This window comes from Abrus precatorius, unplaced genomic scaffold (genome assembly GCF_003935025.1).
Source record: "Abrus precatorius isolate BTA unplaced genomic scaffold, Abrus_2018 Scaffold2, whole genome shotgun sequence".
In the NCBI taxonomy this organism is placed as follows: domain Eukaryota; kingdom Viridiplantae; phylum Streptophyta; class Magnoliopsida; order Fabales; family Fabaceae; genus Abrus; species Abrus precatorius.
In genome coordinates this window covers 5,696,978-5,712,804 of record NW_020874362.1, presented here as the reverse complement: position 1 = coordinate 5,712,804, position 15,827 = coordinate 5,696,978, and the positions used below count along the sequence as shown (strand labels likewise).

Here is a 15,827-nt window from a genome sequence, read left to right as displayed (position 1 = left end):
GTATTTGAATATTAAGAAATTGAGATAAAATGAACCACTTAGTTTTGAGTTTACTTTCCAATTTTTGTGTCATTCTTCCTTCAAGTTGCTCAAGTTATTTTTTACTTTTTGCTTGTTTTGATCTTTTTGTGTGTCTCTATTTTCTATTTTCTTCTTTTTTTAAATTTTTTTTTTGTTATTCTCTCAAAAAATTTTGGTCTAAAAATTTTACTTTCCTTTCTCAAATCTTTTAATTGTGTATTAATACTGGTCTTCATTTTTACTTTTAGGATTTCATATAAGAATAATACTCTTGAGTTTTTTTTCCTTCTTAAGCTTAAATCTTACTCTAAGTAGTTAGTATAAACATGCACAATGCAGAATCTCCCTTTCTATAGTCAAATTAATTTTTCAATGTTTTCTACTTTTCTGTTAAAATAATTTTATTATTTTTAATATATTTTTTAAAAATATTTGAGAGCAACAAAAAATTGGTATTCACAACTACCTAATTTCTTTTAAAATTCTTAACAAATCTTTAGCTGATAATATTAATAGGATAATTTCTATAAATAACATTAAAGCTGCTTGTTTAGTCTGAGAAATTACATATCCTCAGATCTAAATGTGATTTACTCTATTTTCATATTTTTAAATTTATTAATAATAAATTTTTAATCCTTATAAAATTGTAGCAATAAATCAAACTATTTTAACTTCAATCCTAAAATGTTTACATCTTAAAAATATATATGAGTTTAGACCTATTTTGTTATGTAATATTATCCATAAGATTGTTATTAAAATATTAGCTAATATGATTAAAAATCATCTTACCTATCTAATTTCTAGAAATCAGTGTAGCATTATACCAAGGATGCAAGGAATACATAATTTAAGTTGTTTTGCAGAAATTAGTTTACTCTTTTAAAATAAAAAATAGTGTGAGATTTTAAAACTTGATCTTCACTAAGCTTATGATATTAGATGAAATTTTATTAGAAAAACTTTATAAAAAGTTGAATTTGGTAAATCTTAGTCTGATTTAGCTTTTGGGTGCTTATTTCCCTACTTTCCAAATAAATTTTAACGGTGAATTGCTAGATAGATTTATGTTCGTCAGATATATTCGTCCAAGAGATCATTAATCTCCATATATTTTTGTCTTTTCCTAAAAAATATTAGCTTATCACATCCAATTTAAAGTTAATTATTGTGTTTGGTGACCTTTTAAGTTTGAGAAAGATGAGCCTAACATTTTTTTTTATATCTATTTTATGCTTATGATTTGATTCTTGTGGTCGAGGCTTCTATAGACCAAGTTCAAATAATCCAATCAGTAATGAATTTATTTTGTAATGCTTTAAGAGAAGAGATTTCTAAAGAAAAAATATTTAGTCTATTTGTCAACTAACATATATCTTGAGAAGAAGAATATTCTAAACCAACATTTATGTATAAAATGGTATGAACATTTGAATTGTTATTTAGGTACTCCTATTGTTAGCAAAAAATCTAAGAAAAATCTATTTTCAAACTTAATTGACAAAAATAGAAGGAAAAAAACTTTATAATTAAAAAATAAATTCTATTTATTTTGTTGGTAGAGTCACTCTATCTCAGGTTAGTGTAATGAGTATTTTTAAATTATATTATGTAAATTTAGATTATTCCCTTGGAACTCTATGAGGATTAATATAATTTGTAGAAATTTTATTTAAGATTCACCCTCTTTAATAAGAAATGTCACTTATTATCGTGAAACAAGTTGTGTCTTTCAAAAGAATAGGAAGGACTTGATTTTAGAGACATTAATCAAACTAATCTAACTTATATGGTTAAATTGGGATAGTCTTTGATAAATAATTCCTATAATCTTTGGATTCAGGTTTTGACAACCAAATATATATATAAGAATCATGTTTGTTCTTCCTTACGTTAATATATTGTATAATTTTTTTTAAATAGGTCTTTTTTAGGCTATTAGGGATGAGCTAAGCACTAAATTTCTTGAAAGGCTTTTAGATTCTTAGGATTCACAATCTGTTTGATATTCTTACTTTTAGAATTCTAAAATCTATTATTGACCTTCACGTGACTTTCTTTTTAGAAAATATGATTGAGATTGAGACAAAATTAACTTTTTTATATCAATTAAATCTAAAATATTAATAGGAAATTTAATTACCCCTAATCTATTTAAGGGTCCTAACGTTGCTTGCAAGTTTCTATTTTTTGATGACAATTTTACTTTAAAACTAACTTATGTTGTTTTTGATTGATTCAATTTTATCTAACACTATAGATTATGCTCTATTTAATTTGGTCTCGAAGTGATTAGGTTTCTTTAAAATAAAACTTTTTTGAAAAATAACTCATGGTAAACTCTTAATTAATGAAAAAAAAAATATTAGGGATTTATTATGGTCTGACCATTGTAGTGTTTGTGAGACAGGTGTTGAAACAATAATGCATGTTCTTAAAGACTGTGTTTTTGCAACTGATATTTAAAATTTTTTAATTTATGAAAATAATTAGTCTTCTTTCTTTTATTTGAATTTATCGAAATGACCATTTTATGATGTGAAAAACTAGATGATAAACTATTTTAATAATTAGAAACATTTGATTTCGAGTTGTCATATGATCTCTTTGGTTAAACATGAATAATAAATTCTTTAATCTAAAAGCTTTTTTTTTATATATATATAAATTGAATATTCATGTAAGTTACATTACTACTAATTATGCAATTTCTCTTTCCATTATTCCCCTTCTCAAAGGTTCAAAATGAATATTGATGTATATGTTCACAAACTAGATGGAGTACATGCGGTGGATTGATTAAAAATTAACGTTGATTGTTTTGTGTTGGATTTGTTTAAAGACTTGGTCACTGTTTATTTTTTATTTTTATTTTTACCTTTGAGTTTTTTTTTATAATATTAAGATTAGTTAAATATCTGAAATTAGAAGGTACTATTATTAAGCTTATTCTAAATTAGCTGTTAATTTGACTAAGTCTAAAGTCCTTCTTAGACTTTTATCTTATCATTAGAGAGATTAAAAATTTAATTCAATTCAATAGAATTGTTAGTTTATATCATGTTTTTAATGAAGCTAATTGCTATGAATTTCCTTACTAATTAGGCTTTTCATATGTCTACAGGTGAAATTCTGTTGGAGAATCCCTTCAACAACTTCAATTTTTTCTTAAAGAGAATGATATGAGAATTTATTTTTTTAAGATATTATATGTTAGGTTTGTTTTCCTTTTTCAGGTTTGTTTTAGGCTTTTAGCCTTGTTGATTATTAAAAAAATATATACCTTTAAATAAATGAATAAATATTAGTATAAGAGTTTTTAGATAAATATATTTTAAGATATAACTTTTAACTTTTTAAAATTTTAGTGCACTAAATTTTTTTTCTTATTTATTTTCTGATTAGAGTACATATTTCATTTTTATACTTGATATTTATTTATAAATTAAAAATTTATACTTTATTTTATATGTGAGTATTTTTTTTATATTTTAGTTTCTTTCATCTAAAATTATCAATACACTTGTGAAAAGACAAAGATTAATAGGATAATATTTACTCATCTAGAATTAAATTGTAACATTTTTACATGTAAAAAATAAAGTAAAGAAAGCATGAAATAAATTTATAACTTAACTTAACTTTTTAATATTTTTTAAATTTAACTTTTTTAATTACATAATTTACTCTTTTTTTCATAATGTTTTCTTTGTCTCTCTCTCTCTCTTTTTTTCATATATTTTAGTTTGCGAACAGCATTATTCCACTAGAGTCCATTCAATAATCATAGTTCACTTTTTGCACAAATTAATTAAAAAAGAAATTAAAAAAATAGGAAACCGGGGTGAAAAAAATAGGGTGGATCCGATTCGAACGACACGATTCCGTTGCCTTACTTTGGAGCCGTTGGTGGCGGTATTGGGTGATGGTTGAGGCGGAGGAGTAAGCGATGGGTACTACCGATACTCTTACTACTATTACTCTATCCCTTTTACTGTGTCCACAAAGTCAGAGTCTTTCTCTGATCTTGGATCCGTGTTCTAGAAGCTTCCTTCTATTCCCACTCACACTCTTTCTCCCATAATTAGCAATTTTCGGTTCGATTGATCTCCTCGTTCTTCACCTCAATTTCTTGTTTTTCTTGTTAGGTCCATGGTTCTGCTTTGTTTAATTTTATTCTTTTTTTTTTTGTGGGTGCATAAAAATAGCTTCTCCCCGTAAATTTTCGAATTATTATTATGATTTAGTGCAATATTTTTGTATGTGTTACCTTGTCAATGGTAAGCACAAAACCTTGATGATATTCATAAATTTTTGTTAATTTTGAGGTTCGTTTGTTTCTAGTTGTTGTCTTGTTGACGCTTTGAAAATTGAATATAGAGCCATGTATATTTGTTACGAGGAATTAAATTATTGTATATTTGAGGTGCAATCGGATTAACAGCTTAATCTAGCGATTATTAAATCAGCTAATCACATGAGAATTTATTCATATATAATAAGATTGACTTTGAAGTTTGCTGGAATTAAGTAAAAAGGCTTATTTTCACTGTTTTTTGTTGTAAAATTTATTAAAATAAGTTAACGAAAAATGTTAAGGACACGTGTTAAAGAATTTAAAATAAAAAAGTTATTAAAAATTATTATTAATGCATTTTTTTCTTGTAAATTTATATGCATCTCAATGTGATTTGTGACAATTTTTTTTTCTTTTTACTTTTAATAGTGCTCTTAGCGAGACCCTAAGCTAAAAGGAGCTTATACAAAGGTTGTACATTATTTTCACAGTTCTAAATACGTTCTTTGTAAGTTCTTTCAAATGCCTTATCTTCTTTGTTAGTATTGTCTTAGTATTCTTGTTAGTATCAGAAAGCTATGTAAAACACATTGAAGTATGTTTCCCCACAACCAAAATGGAATGTCGAAGTATTTTATTTTCAGTTGGATTGGTGCAGTTTTGTGTTGCGAGGAAGATTGGTAAGCTGTCGGAACATGTCGTTGAGAAGCATAGTGCGTGAATTGAAGGAGATCACAAATGGAATAGGCAGTCTGTCAAAGAGGAGTGCAGAAAGCAAGCAACGGCTCAGTCGGACAAAGTCACATGTGGCTCCAGATATTGATGCAACTCCATTTGAACCCATTCAACAGGGACAATGGGCAAATCTACCAGCAGAATTGCTTTTGGACATAATCCAGAGGGTTGAAGGGAGTGAGACATCTTGGCCTGCCAGGGCTGTTGTTGTTTTTTGTGCTTCAGTGTGTAAATCATGGAGGTCTATTACAAAAGAGATTGTCAAGACTCCTGAACAATGTGGAAGGATCACATTTCCTATTTCGTTGAAGCAGGTAGTAAAATTTTCAATAGCCATAATCTTCTTAGCGAGTGTTTGGTTACACGTTGCTATGCCTTGAAGGCACGTATTCAACACAACTTATAGTTGTTTCTGGAACTTAAACATGTGTCCGTAGTATATTAGATGCTGAACCAAACATGCAGTTTGGTATATGTTTAGAAACACGTGATTCACGACCATTTATGCATGAGTCGGAACATTCACTTATTTCCCCTGTTGGTTTTTATGTTTCTTATGTTCTTTTTTCTTTTATGTGTATGAATAGCCAGGTCCTCGTGATTCTTCAATGCAGTGCTTTATCAGGAGGAACAAAAACACTTCTACATATCTTTTGTACTTTGGTCTGGTTACATGTAAGTTTAATGCTGAAATATTTTGTTACTTTTTAATGTCATTTACATTGTAGTTGTCTGCATCATCATTTATTTCTTTGGATTTCTTCATCTTCATAACTCCATTCTCAAATGTACTACACTACTCTACTACTCTGTGTTTTATTTTTAACGTTCATATATTGGGGAGCAGAATTCACTTTGCTTTTCATAAAATCTTATTTATATTTATAATTTAAGAGGTGTTTAAATGAGATAGAAATTAATTAAAAACCTTTGGATACAGTCAAAGCCAAATTTTGCTTTGTTTTCCTTTCTTTGTAATCTGTTTGATGATTCACCTTACTGAAGTTTGATAGAATTAGTTCATGATATGATATTTGAGAAGCTCGTGTTGTTTTTTTTTTTAATTGTACAGCGGAGAATGATAGTAATAAGCTGTTATTAGCTGCCAAGAAGATAAGAAGGGCAACAGGCACCAACATTGTCATATCCTTGGCTGCGGATGATTTCTCCCGAGCCAGCAACAAATATGTTGCCATAGAAGCTTTACTTGTCTTATCAATTTTTACCTTGCCTCTCATCATCTTCCCTGCAACTTGATGTTGCACTTTTGGCAGGTCTAATTTTTTGGGTACCAAGTTCACCATATACGATAGTCAACCTCCAGATGATGGTACAATTGAACCTAATTGTCATTCTAGTAGGAGATTTAATTCTAAGCAGGTGTCACCAAGAGTTCCAGCATGTAACTATCTTGTCGGGACGGTTTCCTATGAGCTGAATGTTCCCTGCACTAGAGGGCCAAGAAGAATGCATTGCATCATGAATTCCATACCTGTCTCAGCTATTCAGGAAGGGGGAAATGCCCCAACTCCAACATCTTTCCCTCAAATATTTGATGAACCTTTTTCTCACCCTCCGGCTCTTAAAGGAAAAGGTCCAATAACAGATAGCTGTTCAGAGCTACCAGTATTGAGCCAAGGCTCAGTTGAGAGTTTAGTACTGAAAAACAAGGCTCCCAGATGGCATGAGCAGCTACAGTGCTGGTGCCTAAACTTCAAGGGTCGTGTTTCAGTGGCTTCTGTTAAGAACTTTCAACTTGTAGCTTCTGTTGATCCATCTCATAATGTTTCTTCTGAGGAGCAAGAGAAGGTAATCTTGCAGTTTGGAAAGATTGGAAAAGACATATTTACGGTGGATTACTGTTATCCACTATCTGCCTTCCAAGCCTTTGCCATCTGCTTGAGCAGCTTTGACACTAAACCTGCCTATGAATGAGAATAGTTACCACGTTGTGATCATCAACTGCTGATTTGTTCCATGTACAAAAAATGCATGGGGGAGTTTGAAAATCTTAGCTGTGCAGCCATGAGTATTCTCCACAATGAATTGGTTGTTGATTCTTGAGTTTATTCTGTATGTTGTTTCATAGTCTTGCAACTAAAATTAAATTAAATGAAGTTTAGTGATATTTATAAAGTATATGTTTCTGGTATTCCTCACTCACCGAACTTTTGACGTGCGCTTCAACACTGAAATTTTAGTTGTCGATATTCTTCGCAGATCATGATGATATCGTTATGCCGTTGAATCATTGGTTGACATTAGTTTTGGGGTCGACTTCAACTTGGCAATCTCATTTATACTCACCCAGGCCAGTTGGATACTTGCCCACGCTCTACCAAATGATTAAGGCTTTGTCTGAGAGTTTGAAGAAGGAGAGAAGAAAAGGGTTTGAAGAAGGAAAGAAAAGAGAGAAAGGAAAGAAAAGGAGAATTAAATCTTTTTTGTGTTTGAATATTTAATAGCATGATAGTTAAATCGAGAATTGAATCATAACCATTACTAAAATTATAATAAAAAATATTTTAATATAAAAAAAAATTAAATATATCTATATATTGACATTTTATAATCAAATACTTCATTGTATAACTAATAAAATGAAACATAGTATAAAGATTCAAGACACATTAGTTATAATGACACAAAAAAAGTTGTAATTGCATAAATTATTCATATACACTTTCAAAATAGTTACAATGACAAAAAAAAAAAAACTATGACTACATAAATCAAGTCATATATACTTTCAAAAAATTTTAAAAAATAATAGCAACCAATAGCAAGTCACTATTTCTAGTTCTCGACCCTAAAAATATTTAAAAGGTCTAAGTTCTAAATACATAATCTAGTCATCGTCTCCAAGATCAATATCATTTAGTTCATCTTCATTTTTCAATGGCAAAGGCTCTTATTGTTCTTCTTATTCTTCATCTCTAAATATCTCTTGATTCTCTTCAATTTGACTCTCATCTCCAACTATAGATTTTTCTTTCTTATTGGTCCTAGCATTTAAGTTTCTTGGACATATATATATATATATATATATATATATATATATATATAAATTTTAATTTATAATTATATTATTTTTTCATTAAACAAATACCTCTCTTCCTCTTCTTGCTTAGAGCTCCTTCATCAAAAGTGAGACACTTATGTATATCTATCCAAGAAGCATCAATTGTTAAGCAAAAGTTTTCTTTTTCAGTAATCCACTTATCATCTGATTCAATATCAAACAAACATACAGGATCATAAGTTTCTCCCTTCTCTTCTCTAGCCTTTTATCTCATATCAAGTTGAAGATTGTACTTGACAAAAACAAGTGCATTTAATCTTTGTTTTTCTAAGCAATTTCTTCTCTCGGTATGCATTTGGTCAAATGTACTTCAGTTTGTTTTACAACTCGTAATATTACATGTGATACTTAAAATTCTCATAGCTATTTTTGGTTAGCTCTTTGCACTCTCCACCATAACTTTCCCATCAAATTCCAATTAAAACAAAAAAAAGATGTATGTCATAGAAATATATTGGTTAATTTGCCTTAAAATTTAAATTTGAAAACTTTAAGTTATGAAAAAACTAATTTAAAACTATCATTTTGCTTCTTGTCTCTAGTATCTTTTGGCATGTTCGATCCAAAAAGTTCCTTAGCAGTCTTAAATTTTTCAAGTTGATCAATAGAAAATCTTGTCCAACTTAAGTTACCCAATCTTTTAAAAAGTGTAAAAATCTTAAGAGATTGATGATGACTTTATTTACCTAGAATTGAGATAATAGGCAACTACATGGAGAGACCTATGTAGCTGTAAATTCCACCTAATATTAATAATCTTCCACACCTTTTTGTACCTTGACTCTTGATTTTGAAAGTTTTTAGCAATTTGCTTTTTAGCTTTATCCATTGCTTCATAAATATATAGCATGACTGGTTTTGAATCACCATCTACAAGCCTTAATACTTTTATAAGAGGAATTACATACTTTAAACAATATTGAATAGATTTCAAAAACCTAGAATCACTCAAAACTAAGTTTGTGACTTGCTTAGCCTTACTTTTGCTAGTATAAGAACTTTCAATCCATTCTTTTGAAGCAAATGTTGTTCGCAATCTAATACTAGCAAGTGCACTAGGATTGCAACAAGTAATGAGTAAATTTAAGATCCAAATATCGTCTCCACAGGGAATTTAGGTTTCAAATATCACTTCATAGAATTATAACCATTTAAGCTTTTTCGAAATTGAAAGGAGAGTAGTAACATGTAATAACAGCAAACCAGAACAATTAAAAGTAAAATAAACTTGCAGAAAACAGAACAATGAACAAACAATTATGTGATAATAGAGAAGGAAACCATAGTTAGGGAATTGCTTCACCAAAACTCTAATGTTTAATCAATAAAGTTCTGAATTAACAAGCATTTGGAAAGAAAGACAATCAGTTCCACATTCTATTGTTCAGAGGTTAATTCCTTAACTCAGTGAACCTAACATTCAATTAAAACATTCTAATTCCTTAGATCTGATTTAATTCAACATTGCTTTAAGTATAAGAAACCAAAAGATTGCAAGATCAAAGTTCCTTATCCCTAAGAAAACTATAATCTTGGTGATTGGTTCAGATCTGAAGAACAAATTCAATTTCCATTGACAAGAGTTCCTCTGAAATTAGTTAATCAAATTTCCATTCAATTCCTACGTAAAGTGCAGAATCAATCACTCAATCTATTCCAAAACTTGAAATTTAGATCCAAAATCAGTTCAACATATTCATTTCAGATCTACAATCCCTAGCTATGAACAAATTACACAGCCATGGCAGCAGAGAAAAGAAAAGAAAGAGAAGAAGAGAAGAAAAAAATCAGAATCGCCATGGAAGCTTGCTCCACTCCAATTCCTCTTCGTGAAGTTATGAGATTCGAATCCCCACTCCTCTCTCTCACTTCCTCTAACAAGAATCTAACTAAAAAAACTGAAAATGAACAGAATCCCCTCTTTCCGGATCGTTTCTGGTATTTATAGAATTTTCCAGATTTTCACGTCATCACTTTTATGAGAAATAGTAGTTACGCAGAGGGTTTATAGTTGTGCGTTAACACTTTTCCCAGTAATAGTGGCCACGCGCAACGTCCTGATATTGAGAACTCTCTAGAACTATCACTCTTGCTGATAAAAGTGACAACACAGAGCCAAAGTAGTTGTGCGTTATCACTCTTACAGATAAAAGTGACTACGCGCAACTCGTCAAGTTGAAGACTCTCTGGAACGATCACTTTTGATGACAATAGTGGTTACGCAGAGTTTTCCTGATATTTTGCCTCTCTGGAACTATCACTTTTAATGATAAAAGTGGTAACGCCCAGGCTTCACTTCTTCTTTGAACTCTGAAGTGATCACTTTCACTGACAATAGTGATCACCCCCAGTCTGTATTTTCTTATTCTTGTGTTTTTGGAGTCCAGATTTGCTTCTTTCCTCTTCCTTGTCATCAAACCTCCATGGATATGATCATTGCTCAAATTATTCCTTCAAAAATAAGATTAAAAACTTAATTCCTAAGCAAAAATTTCACAATTGCTAAAATAACTACAAATTTAAACAAAATTTCAATTCCTTCTCTTTTTCTGAGTTTTTCTGCTTTCTTTATATATTTTTCTTATCAAATGTGTTAGAATTATGCTAAAATATCAGTCAAAATATAGATTCATTCCCAAACATAGGTCAGAGAACATTCTTTTTTTGCATAATGCAATTTAGTATAAGATAAGAAGTTACAAACCTTGTTACAGCTAGTCTTGTTAATTCCCTTCCTTTAGAATGTTGTCTATACAAGTTAAGGACCCATGTATGCTTATATATAAGTTGTAATTTTCTTTGCATTTGAAATTGTGTTAAAGAACATCGAAAATTGTCCAATATCTTCAAGCACCAAATCAAAATAGTAAGCTGCACAAGGGGACCAAAACAATTTTGTCCTATTCTCCTTTAGCATTTTTTTAGCTACCACAAGGTCAGAAGCACCATCTATCACAACTTGCACTACATTATCCTCCCTAATTTTTTCCACCATATCATCCAATAATTCAAACATTTTTTGATATCCTTGATAACATCACTAGTATCAACTGATTTTAAGAAAACAATCTCATTTAGACTATTAACAAGAAAATTAGTAAGAGATCTTCCTTTTCTATCTTTCCATCCATCACACATCAAAGTGCAGCTCCACTTCTCTTATTCACTCTTGTATTTCTCCAAATTTTCATAGATGCTATCAATTGCTTTTTTCAAAAAGGATACTCTCACTTCATGATAAGTTAGAAGTTTTAAACCTTACCAAATTCTCCAACAACTTTCAACATTTGAATAAAATGGGGGCTTCTTACCAAATTAAATGGTAAGACATTAGCATATATGCATTTGCAAATTTTTTAAATGACAACATCTCTATCTTTGAACACTATATTCATTGTTGTTTGCTTTAGAGCTTTAGATGTCCCTTCTTTTTCTTTGCTAACAAAAGAATTCATTCTTTCCTTTTGATAACCACTTACATCTTAAGTCGCAACTTCTTCAAAATACTCCAGGCTATTTTCACTTTTTTTCTTTTCTTTCTCTTCCAATATTTTGATGAATATCTCCTTTACTTCATCTGGAACACTTTTACATACACTTATATTTTTTCTTGTTCCAGCTAAATGATGTTTCATTCTTGTAACTCCACCCAAACAAGTATGAGAACAATATTTGTATTTTACTAACAGCTTGTATAGGGGGACACTTTCATAATATTTCCACATGATATCACTCTCTTTTATTTTATTTTTTTGGTAGAACCTATTAGTCTCCTCCAAAAGCAAACAACAAACAAAAATATTAGGAGAAAGACAAATATAAAATAAGAAGTAGGAACTCTTGAAGAGGCTGAATAGAGTGCGAGAATGAGAAATTACTTGAGGGGCCACAAAAAATAAATGAAAGGACCACAAAAAATATGAAGTGAAAAGTACTAAAATAAGAGAAAAGTAGAGAAGAGGAGCACAATACGGGAATAAAGAAAACAAAGGTTTCCTTTCAAAGTAAAATAATGGGTCTGGGTGGGTCTTGCAGAAGTATTATTAAGTGGAAACAACAATTTTCTCAAAAAATAAAAATAAAAAAAGGTTTTTAGTGAATCAGGTTGCGCTGACCTGACCTGACTGCTACGTAACTTGATTCACAGTTGCATCGCATCGCACTCATAAAAATTGCGATACAAGATCGAATTGTAAGATTTATGCGATTTTGGCGGCAATTCCACACAAAAACAATACTTAAATACGATTTTTATCATTTTACAGCTGAATCACGACATTTCTGTTGTATTGTATCGTGATACTCGCGATACTAACTGCAATGTTTAATAGTGAAAAGGAAGGGTGATGAGGTTTAATCATATAGATGACATGATTATCTTGTATATCTTTTATTCATATTTTTTTTATCTTTTTCAAAAAATAACAAAATAATTTTTTCTCTCTCTAAAAATTAGTAATTTTATTTTTTTAATTTTTTATTAATTTTTTTTAAAATTCACTTTAAAAACTAACATATTTACAAAAAATAAAAATAAAATTCTAATTGTGAAACAATGGAAGAGAGAAAAATCTCAGAATGGAGGACTCAACAAACCAACACTAGGAGTGTTTTAGAAGGTTTATAAAAACTCCTTAACCCTTCCTCTCCTAATTAAGTAATTTCTAAATAAGGTTAATCCCAATAACTCCTCCCTTTTTCTCCACTCCCCTATTTTCCTAAACATGACTCCTAAATATAACCTAAATGTAGATTTGGGTAAATTGGTTACAATCTACATCACATTTTGAAATATATTTATAACTAGTAAATTAACTTGTGCAATGCATTGGATCATATTTTTTACAATACACAAATAGAAAAAATTTAGGTGAACTTCTATGCATTTTACCATTGTAGTACCTTTTACCTCCTATTAAAATTAAAGTTTCACTTTTAATCACTACAACAAATAAATCCTTAAGTCATGATTAAAAATTGTAGCTATTAGTTATGAAAAGCGTGACCTTTGATCAAAGGCCACACTTTTATACTTAAGGCCATGCTTCTCTTGTCGTGGCCTATAAGACCATATCCTATTATCTATGGCTACACTTGTCCTCAGCAAAGGCCACGCTTCCTAAGAAAACGTGGCTATTGATGTTAAAAGTGTGATATATGATCGAATTAATGGCTATGCTTTTATCAGTGCTAAGGCCACACTTAAGAATGTTGTCTATGAGTTCAACTTAAGATCATGGTTTAAAGTGTGCCCTTTTATATAAGCTAAATGCCACCTTTTTGAACCGTGTCCTTTGCTTTGAACTTACTGCCATGCTTATCAACCGTGGCCTTTGCTTTGTTCACTTTAAACCACACTTTCTACCATAGTTTATTTTGTAGCCTAACTAAAATTTTGAAATGATGTAATTTTGTATTAAGTAAAAATTATTTGAAAACTTAGTTTAACATATAAGTCTAGCAATTAAACAAGATAAAAAGATACATATAAGTCACAAAATCTATGAAACACCATGATTTTGATAATCATCTGCTCATAATACCAAATATTAGGATGCTCCATTCCCATCAAATACACCATTCACATTATCTTACAAAAATAAAAATATAAATTAAAAATAATATTGGTATATTTGTGTGGTATAGGGTTAGTGGTGCAATAATTAAAAGCAAAAGAAATCAAAAGAATTAATAGAATTAGTGTGCAAAATGCATAGTAATCTCCTACTGATGTGTATAAACCCAATAGCAAAAGATCAACAACAAAAGGCAATACCATGACACAATCACCAGCATAGCAATCCCATTTAGATTCAAGTGCCCTATCATATTGCATGCATAGCAATCACAATTTGAGATTCAAGTTAATAGTGATGATGAGATAGGATAGAAGTACATAACCAAGAAACTAAGGGCTAAGAATAATCACAATTAATAAACAAGATTTCAATTATCCGATTTCTACATAATCAAGAAGAACAACTAGAAAGTGTATATAATCATCAAATTATAATATTTACATTTTCACTAATTGAAATATGACTTGACCCAGAGGAGTTAGGAACATTTTGTCCTACCATATTTGGTGCAAATATTAAGAAGACAAGCTAAGCCTATTTCTAGAAGAAAGATACTCATAACTAAATCCTATTGCTAGAACAAGGGTGCAAAGAAAGGCACTCATAATTTTTTGAAGATTTTGTTTTTGAAACTTTATTTTGTTCTATTCCATCCGTTGTGTTACATTTGTTTCTATTCTATCCTAGTATCCATCATAATAGCCTAGCAACTCCAAACTATCTGAAAGATTAATAATGACAATTTAAGTAACTCACAATCATAGCCTATGTTTCAGAATCAACTTCATTTTCTTTCCTACTTATGTGAGTTGCAATGAATAATTCATATTGCATTGGTTCTTTATTGTTCTCTTTGGTTGCATGCTACAATATAAAAATAAAATTTTACATCAAAAAGTGTGGTAAAGTTCTAATTGAACTTCAGTTCTCTTTGTTTGGATTGTATTTTTCTTCATTGGTAGCCTACTATGCCCTTTAGTTTCTATTGTCTTATGAATTTTTGGTGTTGTCTTCTGACTTTGTTGGGCTTGAGCTTTCATGCTATTCTTCTTGGTTTCTTCTATTCCTTTTTTTTGTCTTAATTTGATATAGTTTTAACTATTCCGTACTTGACCTACTATTCATTTTCATTTCAGGAATTTGGCCTTCTTTTATTTGGCTTAAGGTTTGACACCTTTTTTCTCTTAAGAGTTTCTTCTTTGTTCATTCTATATATGAGAAAAAAAAAAAAGGAAAGTCAATACACATAATAGGTGAGCATGGTAAGGCAAGCATGAATGCATTAGTGAGCCAAAAATAGGTGCAACAATACTGTTTGTCTACCTTAAACTATTTTCTACAATCAAAGAAGAAGAAAAAAAGAGTCTACTTTCAGACTGATCAATCATATCTAAACCAAATTGTCAAGAGAAGAATTTCATCTTTTTATATGGAAGCAAAATATAAACTATTTTCTACCAATCAAAGCAGAAAAAAAAAAAGAAGCTTACTTTCAAACCAATAAATCATATCTAAACCAAGTTGTAAAGAGAAAAATAAAATAAAAAAAGCTTACTTTTAGACAACTTTTGCAAGCAAAAATAGGTTGATTATTAGAGAAGGTTTAACAATAACAGGTCAAGAATAAAAAATCATAGAGCAGTAACAGATTAGCAACAATAACTCAATACCTCAAGAATCACGTCCAGATGCTAGGTTTCTAATGAATCTGTAATACTTAGTCTTTGATTGCTCTTTGGTCGGAGATCTGAGCAACACTCTGAGTAGCGATAGTGTGTTAACAGCGATAAATGTGCAGGATGTAGATAGGCAGCGCAATGGAAAGGACGATGATGAACGCAGATGCGAATGAAAGGAACTCAAATGCGGATGAACACACAGACGATGATGAAAGAAACTTAAATGATGGAAAGGAAGAGAGAGGAACAAATGCCCTATGAGAGAGAAAGAAAGAAACAGGGGAGCTTCAACAAAAGGGGCAACATGTAATTTGAGAGGGAGAAAGGCAGCAACATGTTTTTTTATTTTTTCAGCTATCAATTTTCAAGCAAGAGAGGAGATCTATTTTCAGGCAAGAAGATGAGAAGCAATAAGGTGATATTTTGTTCCA

At 30.2% G+C, this 15,827-nt stretch overlaps 1 pseudogene; it reads left to right on the top strand.

Moving 5' to 3' along the window:
- The first annotated feature begins 3,879 nt into the window (after positions 1 to 3,879).
- LOC113857930 lies at positions 3,880 to 7,148 on the top strand (annotated as a pseudogene).
- The last annotated feature ends 8,679 nt before the right edge of the window (positions 7,149 to 15,827 follow it).